Genomic DNA, 12,240 nt, shown 5'->3' on the forward strand with positions numbered 1-12,240 from the left:
GAACATAAAAGACGAGGACGTCAGGTCCGTCCTCGTCTTTTATGTTCTTCCCTTATTTAAATATATAAAATCGGCTGCTTTTATATACTGTAAACGACTTATTTTTTTGCGGGCTCAATGTTTCGCGAGTTAGGTCAGAGCTCAAGTTTTGGAATAATTCACGGGTTCTAATTTTCGCGACGCGGTGGGACCTCAATATAGAATCATATGGGTTTACATTTTACCGAAATCGTCCACGGTACCTATTCTTCGCGAATTGTAGGCGATTCGCGAAATTCGCGGAAATTAGGTTATCGCGAAAATTAAGACGTTTACAGTACGAAAACCGGTGACGTCACCCGGCTCGAGCGGGAGAGGGCTTATTGTTCTCAGATGTACTCGTATATACCTTATCACACGTTTCAACGTCTTCCTTATCAAAATGCATATCGAGGTGACGGAGTCTATATCAATTTCAATACAATGGAGCGCTTTTACACGCATTATAGTTTATGCACACGGATACCAAGAATGCCTGGAACCCTAGCCACATACAGCTTCGTTGTAAAAAAACTGTTTTGTTTTATACGCACATCAAATACGTACATTTGCAAATTACAGAACATTCGATATATTTAAGATGTACTTGGAAACATTCTATGTAAGCAAAACATTTATCCGTATACGAAGCAGTGAACTATGAAAAGCGCAGGCCCTGTTGAAAAATCTCATCTCTATGAGATATAAGAACATATAAGATCCATATCAGAACTCTATACGAGCTATACAAGATATATAAACGACATATAAGAACCATATGAGAAACTTGTGATGTTCTTATATGTTTTTTATATGCTTTTATATAACTTATATAGCTCTTATATGCTCTTATATATCTTGTATGATTGATATGTGTTTATTGGACACAGTAAATTTCTCGTACAAATGGCTTTTTCACAAAAGAAGACATATAAAACAATCCAAAGTAGAAGATATTATACGTAAGGAGACCTGATGTTTCGAAAGTTATACGAAACAAACCACTGTTGTTCACTAAATGCTCTTTTAGAGCTTCAGACAGTGTGTATTTGAGCGTTTCGAATACATTATTTGTTCTGCATACCTTCACCTTCCAGGATTCAATGTACCGGGTAATGTACGAAGGATCATTTCTGGCTAAATAAAATAGTGATGTTTGATATTGAATGTTTTGTCTCGATTCCAATCAAAAGCTGCTGCTCAGCCTATAAGTATATTTATCAAAAATTTGATTATAGAAAGGGGCTAAAATAATGGCGAACTATGGCAATTATGAGCACTACAAATGCAGCGTACAGTTTTTTTTTTTTTAACGCAAATGCGATATCTCGACGTTTGAAGCCTTTGTTTTTGCCCCAGACAAGATGGAAGTAACATAGATGTGAGTAAAATAGCAGTTATATAGTAACAGTTCGCCCTCCACTGGAAGTATGGAACTATAAGGTCGTACTAGTCCAACAGGCCGGATTATTTTGATGCATTATAACCTACATGCGGAATCAAAGTCATATGCACCAAAAATATAACTCCTAGAGTTTTATTAGAATTTGTAATATCAATAACTCGCAAATTTTATGACAACTGTTTTGTGGTTTTCCGAGTTAACTTTTGGGGAGAAAGAACACGGCTTTTGGGTTTGTAGAAATAACTTTAACAGTTACTGAAAGCCCATCAGACGCTGTCAGCCTTGTCACCTGCAAGAAATAAGCTCCACTGAATATTTTCACAACTTCATAGCTTTAAATTGGATGTTTCATAACTAACAACTATATAGGTGTAGCGATACAACTTACAAGAAAGGTGTAAAACTCATATGCCTAAAAAGGTGTAAGTCTCAAACACCTTTACTAAAAGGTTTGATACTGCAGTACAGACTTTTATAAAGGTGTAAAACCACTGAAAACCTACTCGTAACGGTGTAATTACCACATTACAACCAATGCAATGTATGAACAAACGAATTTCGCAAACGAGTCACCGAAGCAGTACGGCGATACTTGGCCAGTGTCGTGGCAATGTCGGCAGAAGGCCAGCTTCAATATCGGCTGAACGTCGGATTTTGCACCACGTCCCGACACCAGGCAGGTATTGGCGTACCGCCGTTTCGCCACCGTCCTAGTATCAGCGATGTATCGTGCGAGTACTGCCCAGGTTGGACTGTCGGTTAGGCGTCAGCCAGGTGTTGTACAGGGTGAAACAAGGAGGCGCCAGGCTCTTTAAATTGACCGGAAAATTCGGTTTCTTAACCTATCGCGCTGCGACTTTGTGCAGCGTTGCCCACAGATGGTGCATTTTTATTTTTGTAAAATTTGCAAAGAGCGAACTTACCCAAGGAAAAATTAAAGAGAGAAAATGGCTTAGCTCCTATGGAAACGCAGCGACGCCACCGGTCTGCAAACAACACGGCACAATTTCGCACGGGAGGCAAGAGATGGCGCAAGCGGTCGCGACGCCAACTGCCGCCAACGAACTAGCAGACGACGCCGAGAGCCTGCCCTTTTGCAGACAAGGAACTACAGTTCCTTGCTGTTACCGCGCCCGTCTTTTTTTGTTTTTACGACTGTCGCCGCCTGCGGAACACGCGCCACTTTTGAGTCGAAAAGATCGTCTGCTAAAAAGGCCTGCTCTCGGCGCCGTATGCTCGTTCGTTGGCGGCGTTTGTTGCGCCATCTCTTGTCTCCCGTGCGAAACAGCGCCGTGTTGTTTGAAGACCGGTGGCGTCGCTGCGTTTCCATAGGAGCTAAGCCTTTTTCTTTCTTTACTTTTTCCTCAGGTAAATTCGCTCTTCGCAAATTTTACAAAAAAAAAATTGCACCATGTGTGGGCAACGCTGCACAAAGTCGTAGCGCGATAGGTTAAGAAACCGAATTTTCCGGTCGATTTAAAGAGCCTGGCGTCTCCTTGTTTCACCCTGTATATGAACCTGCTTCGTATCGGCCGGACGTCCCATGTGCTATCGCCTTGCATCGTTAATATCGGCAGTATTAGCTTTTCACGCATACATGGCGCGCTTGTCACGCATATATGGAAGAACCAAATCGTTTCAATCTCTCACAGACCTTTATTAACCCACTATCATTCCACGCAGCTTGTTCTCGACAGATATACAAAAGTGATATTTCTCTGTAAAACGGAAAATGAACTATTAAATAAAAATTCACTGTTTCCACGCCGGGCAAAATTAAAAAAATAAAACACGAAGGACCGTGGAGGTGAGAGAGTTTTAGTAGATCATTCCGATGTCTCCAACAAAGATATCCGATACTCCGCCGCCGCCTTTGCGCATACGTGGTATCGCTACTGGGGGTGTGGAAGGTATCGGACCGATATACTAAGAATCTATTGAGGTGTAAGCCGGACTGCCATCAGAAGCATGCTTTTCGTAGACTTACGATTAAACAGCGATATCAATTGAGTAATCCGTGATGGATGCGTAACGCAAATGGCTCTGCTGAGAACAACGCAGACCTGAATTCGAGAAAGAAGAAGCTCTCCCAGATTCAACAAAAGTCTCCCTCTCGTCTATGAGCAATTCGTTTTCCAAGCGCGTGCTACACAAGACGATATTTCCATGGACTCCGACGAAAAAAAGCGGTCGTTACTGAAAGGTTGGTAAGGACTTATTCCGGCCGTTCACGAAGAAAACCCGTGGCCGAAACTGCAACGCACGAAACGCAGAACACCGAAAAGCGCATTTCGGCAACCGCTGACCTACGTCGCCCTCTATCCATTATCACAACTCGGCATACGTCGAAAACCACGGCCCGAATTGGCCCACCAGCGCGTCAGAGCAAGTCACTTGACAATTTTCTATCCAAACGTTGTTTTCCTACGGAGAGCGGTCAAGTGTTTTGCTTCACCCCTCTCATTCCCCTGATGCAGTTGTCGTGCACGCTCAAAGCCACAAGAAGTCACAAAAGGAGGTGGGGAGGCTTAACAAAATGCGAGGTAGAAGGGATATAGACAATGCTGCTAAGCTCCCTCTGCTTTCTTTGTCTGTCCTCGGGATAGAAGTAAACAGGTCTCGTTTTGTTTATTTTCCCCCTTTTTTGGAACCTCCACTTTAAGTTGGTCAAGAAACCCGAATACCTGACCAGCATTGCCGATTCACAAACGGCACTCCCACCACTTAACGAAAAACGGCGCAGGTACAAGGCTGGTGCTAGATAAGACGCGGAAAAATCGCGCGGGCGCCTTACCGCAACCGCTAGCCTTGTACCTGCTCCACGAGTGGTAACTTTAGTGCGCTACTACTCGTCTCACGCGCTCAAAGTCTTTCTGAAAATGACTGATTTAGTGATTTTCGATAACGCTCAGTAACTTTCTAATTGGAACCATATGTCTATTTCCCCTAATTAAAAAGTTAACTTAATTATCTGGCTAATTAGTAGGTTTTTGGCAATTCCTGACGTCCGCCGTGGCTGGTAGTTTGTTCCCGAAGAGAGTTTCTTCTTTTTTTCAATCACCCTAATTTTTAGGGTATTTGAAAGTCTTCGCAAAAACACCCGGTATATATATATATATATAATGGCCTGAGTAGCGTGAGCCTAATAGCGAAGTTGGTTATATATACATATTACTCTACACACTACACATTTTCGTCCCAATCTTCGCGTAAAAAGGATGCATTTTGTGGACCAAGTGGACCAAGTGTGCTTCGTTGTCGGACCCCGAAAGAAATGGTTTCTACTCAAGAGTGTTTCTATTTAGGTGAACCAACGGCGGTCGATGCGGTAAATAGAAATCAAGTAAATAAAGGATGGGTTCCCGCACCCGCATACCGTAGTGTTCGAGTTTTTTAAGCAATGTCTGATGGTATAACAAGTCGAAGGCCTTCGTGAGATTGATAAAAATTCTAGTAGAATTTACCGATCTTCAAACTTCCGTAAATGAATTCCTTCAGAGTTAGTAGCGCGAACTCGGTAAAGCGACTTTTACGGAAACCGAATCGGGACAAGAAGTGGATATGTCGTGGTATCAAAAAAGACAAAAAAACAAATAACGACATTCGGTCATTTACGAATTTTTCTAAACCCTTGGAGAAAACAGATAAAATTAAAATCGGTCTATGGTTATTTAGGTCGTTATTATCGCCCGCTTTCTATAGAATCAACAAATTAGCGTTTTGAATACGTCTCTTTCATAAACTCTCCTGTTGCTAGACTAAGCTTAAATATGTGCGATAAGCAATGCGCTATAAGAGCAATGACGAACTTTAGAGGGCTAACTTGAATATTCGCACTGTCAGTGATGCTGCATTTTTTCGTTGCGTACATTTTGTAATCGCCTCAGCACTATATTAACGTGAAAGAAGAAACAGAGGGCGGAGACAGGTACCCACTGTTACAATGAAAATCATCCCGTTCTTCATGCGCTTTTTTTTAAGTTACTCATCTTTTAGCACCTTTCACTATCACATTATACGGTACCCCACACGAATGGAGCGCAGCATTTGCGGAAGATAGACCGTTTTCAAAAGTGCCTGCCATCTGGTAGTTGCTGCGCCAACTATCCGAGTCTGCCTTTGTTTGGACACGTCCGTAATCTAAGCATCTGTTGGCCATCAGAGCTGCGGCAGCGTTGGTCGCGTGCTCGGTCCAGCTTCTATCGAAACCGTGTTCTGCGGCGGCTTTCGGTGAGGACTTGGATGCCATCACACGCTTCGTGCTAACCAGATGGCAAATGCAAATATTGCTTGAATGGGTCCTGAAAAGCGTCTATAATGCGTAGCTTCTATGGATATATTACAATATATAAGCAGGAATTCCCCATGAGTATAATATTGCTTTCGTTGGCAATTCTGTAACTTCTACGCGTATTTTACATGCATAGAAGACGAAATCCCTCAAAAATGTAATATTTATTTTTATGCAATACGTTCGAGATTTCTTGGATACCGCGTTTTTAACTCATTACTTTTATCCGCCTGGCGGTGACACATTAGCCTTTGTAAGTTTTTCAATAAACCTAAAAAGGCTAGAAACTTGATTGATTGACCTACCGATTAGTATATTAATGATTTAATCGTGATTAAGTTTTCAAACGGGTTAACTGGTGAAGTTTTGTCAAATGAAAACCAAATTCAACGCTCTTTCTACGCAAACGTGGACGAGTACTCCTCATATGAAGGCAACATTCTGGTGAAATTGTGACCTAAAGTAAGCTGTAAATTCGATGATTTGTAACCTTAAATATGTAGAAGTTATACTCATGTCCCAGCTACTTCAATCCAGTCCGAATGCCAGTTTAGTGCAGCAGACACTATTGTGAACAGACAATGAAGACAAAACATAACTTTTCACTTTTGTCGATCTATTACGCATGGGAAAGAACTAATCCGGTTAAAAAATTAAATAATCAAATAAATGGTGGCGAATAATCGGATTCCAAATTTTAATCGACGGCCAACCTCAATATATACTCCTTTTAGAACGGTCATAACTCTCAGCCTAAATTGCAGAGCTAGAAGCTTTCTGTTTAAAATCAACAAAAAATACCTTGACACTTTCCGTCTTATTGTATTTGGATTCAATAATCATAAGGCCTAATCACCTTCATGTCCGCAGTTATCTACTTCAATTTTTATGTATTGCAGGCATTTTAGCTAATAAAAAAATGGACCTGCCACTCAAAAAGCCCTTGACTTCAAAGGCAAACTTACTGCAGTTTCTTTATTTCAGCGGAGTATCCCTACACCCAATCATTTAATCAGCAATAATGGCTTTCTAGCCCGTCTGCTTCTTAGACGAGTTCTTACGTAATTAAACACATCATTTCAATCAGAAATTCTTCTTACTGAGCTTAGTGAGTGAGAATAGCCTTCACTACACTGATTTACCCCGACGCGCGGCGCGATCCGACTACCGGTTCGGATGACGTCATGGGAGGAATGCTTCGACCCCATGTTTACAAAGTGGTGTCGCCCTGCTCGCGCGTTTTCTTTTTCTGGCAGCGATCTGCGAGATATTTTGATTTTATAAACTGCGACTCTTACCAGTTTATGGAGACGATAGTTATATTCGCATTTGATTTTGGTTAGTGGTGTTACGATACGTCGAAGGCGTCTCCGAGTGTTGTGTGTGTGTACCGCATCGCCAAAAGCGCCCCTCGATGTTCACCTAATGACGTCATAAAACTGTCATTCTATTGTTTGGGCGCCTGCCGCGATCCAGGCGGCGTCCCAACAGCTGTGGTGTATGTGGCAGACGCCTGTTCTGCTGCAGGTCGCTTTTCAGTGCGACAGTACCCGGAAGCTTTGGTAGACATGAGTTGGGCCGCCGCGACGACAACGAAACTCGAGTTTGATTGCGCTTTCTGCCGGCACTTCTATGACTAACCGGAAGCGTAGCGACATCCGAAAGCATGATAGGGCGGCTCCTGTGACGTCACTTGTTAGCACTTTGGAACCACTTTGGAGGACGGAGGAGTTTAAAACGCTAAACACACCCTACGAGGACGCGGTCAAGGCACCACAGTATTGTGCGCGATATAAGCATAAAGTGATACACTCGCATAATCAAACTTTCGAAAATCGCGTATATTTTGGATTGAGGACTTCAACTTTTTAAAGTTAATGTTCTTTATACCGGAGGCAAATCAATGCCACGTAAAAACTTAATTTTATTAATACCGATTTTTTTTTATCGGTAAAGTTTCATTTTTAAGAATGTTTTATTTGATGTTGACCAGACAAAAATAGTGCCTCGTGCGTGGGCGAGTTGGCAGCTCACGTGGCACCCACACGGAGGCGCAGGTTCGAACTTGACCAACCTCGAGTCTCAAACCGCTTGTTTGTCTTCTGTAGATTCCAGGTGAATCTTGGGCCGCATCGCTTGATTTTACCTAGAATTGTTCTCGACAAGGTAACCTGTTCAAAACAACCTGTGGCTGGTAGTATGGAGACAGTCGCCGTTCCGCCTCCGGCGGCGTAAAATGAACTATATGTTTTCATTTCTTAGTTGTTGTTTTTTTTTCTGTTGCAAGCACAAATTAGTCTGAAGCCCTAAATTTTCTGCCCTTTTTATTCGGCAAAGCTCATAGCACACTCGAGCGGAACACGGAATTATATTTTGGTATTTTGAAACGATAGCTTTACCGGTGACACCTTGCAGTGATTTCAGAGCCGGCTTTTATAGTTTTCTGTCGTCGCAGCGTAGACAAAAAAGAAACTTTCTTAACTCCCCTCATGGTGCGAGGAGAGAGAACTCGGGTGTTCATTCACCGCGCCGAGCGAAGAGGCAAGCTAGGAGAGCCCCGACGACCAGCCGATCAAGGTGCCACGACGAGAAACCGTCGTCTGCTAACGATAACTTCAAAACAGGTGTTTTGACACATTCCTTTGTTACTTGAAATTCCATTTTGACAATATCCAGCTGATAGTCGTAATCTTGGAAGGTTTTAGAAAGGTTCACCGCGTTCTATTTTGTTAAAGCATCTCTACTCCTCAAGCGCCACTGGAAACGTAAAATACGTTCTGCCAGAACGTGCCACCTTGCACTCGCCTTTCGGGGATAGCTTGGCCTTGTTTGTCTGAATGCTTCCACCTTTCCGATCATCGCTAAACATCACAGTTACCCCCTGCCTTCAATGCTCAACAAGGGTAAAACCTTCGCTTACCCTTGCGTCGGCGTATGTTTTAAGGGAAATGTGCGGAGAAGTAAATGCTGTAGCTGCAGCCCGTTCGCGAAATGCTGTCCACACGCAACGTCCTCAGGTACGTCACGACATCACTTTGCCCTTATTGCGCGAATGTATTACAGCTATCCCTTTCTTTCCTTCGCACAGTGTGCGAAAATAAGGCATCCTAATTTTGTTCATTTTAACCTCCGCGTCTTCTGGAACAAAACCATGTGTGCCACATGACCGATCTGCCATAATAGCGATATTACTATATGACAGAATCACATGACATATTGCTTCCATTTTTTTTTTAATTTAGTATGCTCAGGTCATTGGATGGTTGGTCACGGCTCTCTACCATCCTTTGTTTTGTGAGATGTCGCAGGATAGCACTGTTTTATTTTGCCTGACTCTAATACTAGCGCAATTATTTTTTTTAATAAATAGACATGGCGCACATCACCGAACATATTCTGTGTGCTTTATTTGCATAGTGCCTGTATAGTTTAGAGGAGATTCGCTTGAACCACTCAATGTTGAAAATCTCTCATATAAGAATACCTAAGGTTTCTATATTTTTTTCCTATATGGGTATGTCCTGTGGTGGGATGTTGCATGGGTCACGTGGGTTGTTTCCCCAAGAAGGAAATGTTATCAGGAATGGTCCGATCTATAAACGGTGTTGTAGATTTAAAGTAAATGTATTTTACATTCAGAGACTGCATTTTCATCTCAACAGATCACAGTTAGTTTTAGTTCAGCTAGAAAGAGGGTTTTATTCTACCTTTTACACAACATAAATTTTCTCATTCATCGGTTGGGAATATTTTCTACGCCAAACTGTTTAAAAAATCGTTGGTATCATTTTTATCTAAACCGGTTTCCCTGCCGTCCGGATATTCTGAGTATGTCAATTTAAACTAAAAAGATATATATAAATTGCAAATATAAAATTTCAAATTTCCCTCATTTTACCAGTCCAAGATACTGCTGCCTTTTATACTTTGTCTCATCCTACGACGGACTAAAGGCCAAAGCCACAGCCCGCCAGGTCCAATCACGTTCCGCGCTATACTATGACAAGCTTAACATTGATTAGGGGTAGACGAATAATGCTCGAATTCAAAAGTGGTGCATCATTTCTATAGCTTCAATGCTGCATAAACCCTTTATGTCGTGGCTTTCTTTGCAATGCAAAATATTTGAGTCACTCAGTTCTCTTCGAATCGAACCACTGTCCACTCGTCCCCTCATCACTGATCCAAAGCGCGGGCACCGATACGTGCATTGAAGCGAAATACCGGGCAATTTCTAAGTGGCTCGTGGTTGGATCTGGCGGTCCGTAGCTTTGGCCTTTAGCCCATCGTAGGATGAGACGAAGTACAATGGTTTATCGGTTTATTCAACTACAAATTTCCAAACACAACTTGCAGGCCCAAAGCATTACCGCTGCTTCTTCCGTACATTGCAATGATTGGCTATATATACTTCACACATGGTGGGAAGCAAAAGCACGCAGCCATCTAAGAGTGGATCCTATAATCATCAGAAGCTCCTCTCAAAGAAATTTTATGAGTGAAAGTGATGGTGAAGCACTTTTCAATCTGGCGTAACCAACAAAAATGAAGCGTCATTTATAAAACTTTCTGGAACGGGTTCTGGGAAAATTCAATAAAAATCTGTTGTTCTGGAATATCACAAACCGTCTTACAAGATTCTTGTTTGTGAGTGTCCGTTTTGAATATTTTTTTTATTAGTAAGCAGTTTATGGAAACCGGCTTTCTTACGAGCCCCTGGAGTGTGAGCCTAGAGAAGAGATTCGAGCACTTCCTATTTCGTGTTTTTTATTCGTATTTATTCCCTTCCTGGACTTCGGGACACATTTGACAATGATAATCCCTGTCCCCTTAGTGCGCTCTCGGGCGCGATAAGGTTACGCCGCCTGCATATTTTAAGACAGGTGCCCCGCCGAGTATCGGCGGGTGACACAAAATATTTACGTCATGCCCTGCTTCGCCGTTCCAGAATACCGGCGTTTGCGAGCGAGGACGCGATTCAATCCAGACAAGCAAAGGGGTGTCGGATGTTTCCTGCAATAAATATTCGCGTATATATATATATATAAATGACGAGTAGAAACAATCGTTTCATAAACGACCTTTCCTTATGCGTTTTACACAGTTTATGGGGTTTTTTTTTCTTTCGTTTGCAATGTTTCAAATTTTAACATTGTAGGATTTATTGTTCACTGTTATTATTTCTCATAAATAGGTTAGAGTGATCTTGACGCTCATGTGTCAAAAGTTCCTAATTTCAGTGCTCTAGAGTTGTTTTCTAAGAAGATATTCTTGTCTTATTTTTACGATAAATGCAAAACGTCACGTGCATGCAAAAAAGAACGTACCGGTAAACAATTTTTAGCATCCCATTTTCACGCTGGAAATAAATATTTGTTCCTGGAACACTATTTGCATTATCTGCCTCACAACGTTTTTTTTTTTTTGTTTTCTTTTTGTTGCGAACTTACTTTGCTTTATTATGAAGATGGTGCACCTATCTGACAAAGATTTAGCAAGAAACGCGCATAAATTACTTTAAGATATATACCGTCAGACACCTTTTGACGTAAATTACACCACATGAAATGTACTTGTGGTAGGAGAACTGTAAATATACATACTTTAAAGGTACTGTTGGAACCAGGAATATACCTCCCAACATAATTTTTATGTACAATATTTACAAAAGAAATGAAACTGTCCTGGGCATCGCGCGAAGCAGCCGCCGGGCCGCTCGGTCGCCGAACCTCCCAGCTCGTGGTGTCTGGTTCTGTGTGTTCGCGCCGAGATGCTTCTTTTTCATCGGCGCGGAAGCACCAATAGCTCGGCTGCTACAGATGCCCCCCCCCCCCCCCCCCCCCCGCCCCCACCCCCCTCCCTGGACAAGTGGCCTGGGCCACTTGCGCACCAGGTGGGGAGTGCGTTGGAGCATTGTTCTGCAACACAGGGGTAGTAGTTGTGTCGAGGGCAGTGGTGAAAGCAGGTTTTAGTCAGTCCAGGGAAACTGTATCTCGACGTCCCTGTATAAGTACCGTATAAAACTTCGGTGTTCTGCCTACGACCTGGTATGAGCCATCGTAAAGAGCTCTGAGAGGTTTCCTTACCGCATTCCGACGTATGATTACGTGTAATGATTGGGCGAGGGCAGGATGAACGAAGACTTGTCGTGCGCTAGGTTGCCGTGTCTGTACTGGGCGCAAAGAGTTCATGGCTTCCCGGAGTCGTTGTACGTAGGAGGTGGGGTCCATTATTCTTTGTGTCGTTGATGGTTCAACCATGTCAGCAGGGAGACGAAGGGAAGAGCCGTACACGAGTTCTGCCACTGTACAACCCAAGTCGGGATTCAAAGTTGATCACATGCCTAGTAACACCACTGGTAGGTTGTTAACTCATGCATCGGGAAAGGTTTGTGGTCGGAGCGCAGACTTCAGCTGACGGTGGAGTCGCTCGACGAGGCCATTCGCAGCAGGATGATATGCTGTCGTGCGCGTCCGTACTGAGCCCAGAAGAGATGTTAGTTCTTTAAATATCGCGGACTCAAACT

Source organism: Ixodes scapularis, unplaced genomic scaffold, assembly GCF_016920785.2.
Source record: "Ixodes scapularis isolate PalLabHiFi unplaced genomic scaffold, ASM1692078v2 PGA_scaffold7__128_contigs__length_106722199, whole genome shotgun sequence".
Taxonomy (NCBI): domain Eukaryota; kingdom Metazoa; phylum Arthropoda; class Arachnida; order Ixodida; family Ixodidae; genus Ixodes; species Ixodes scapularis.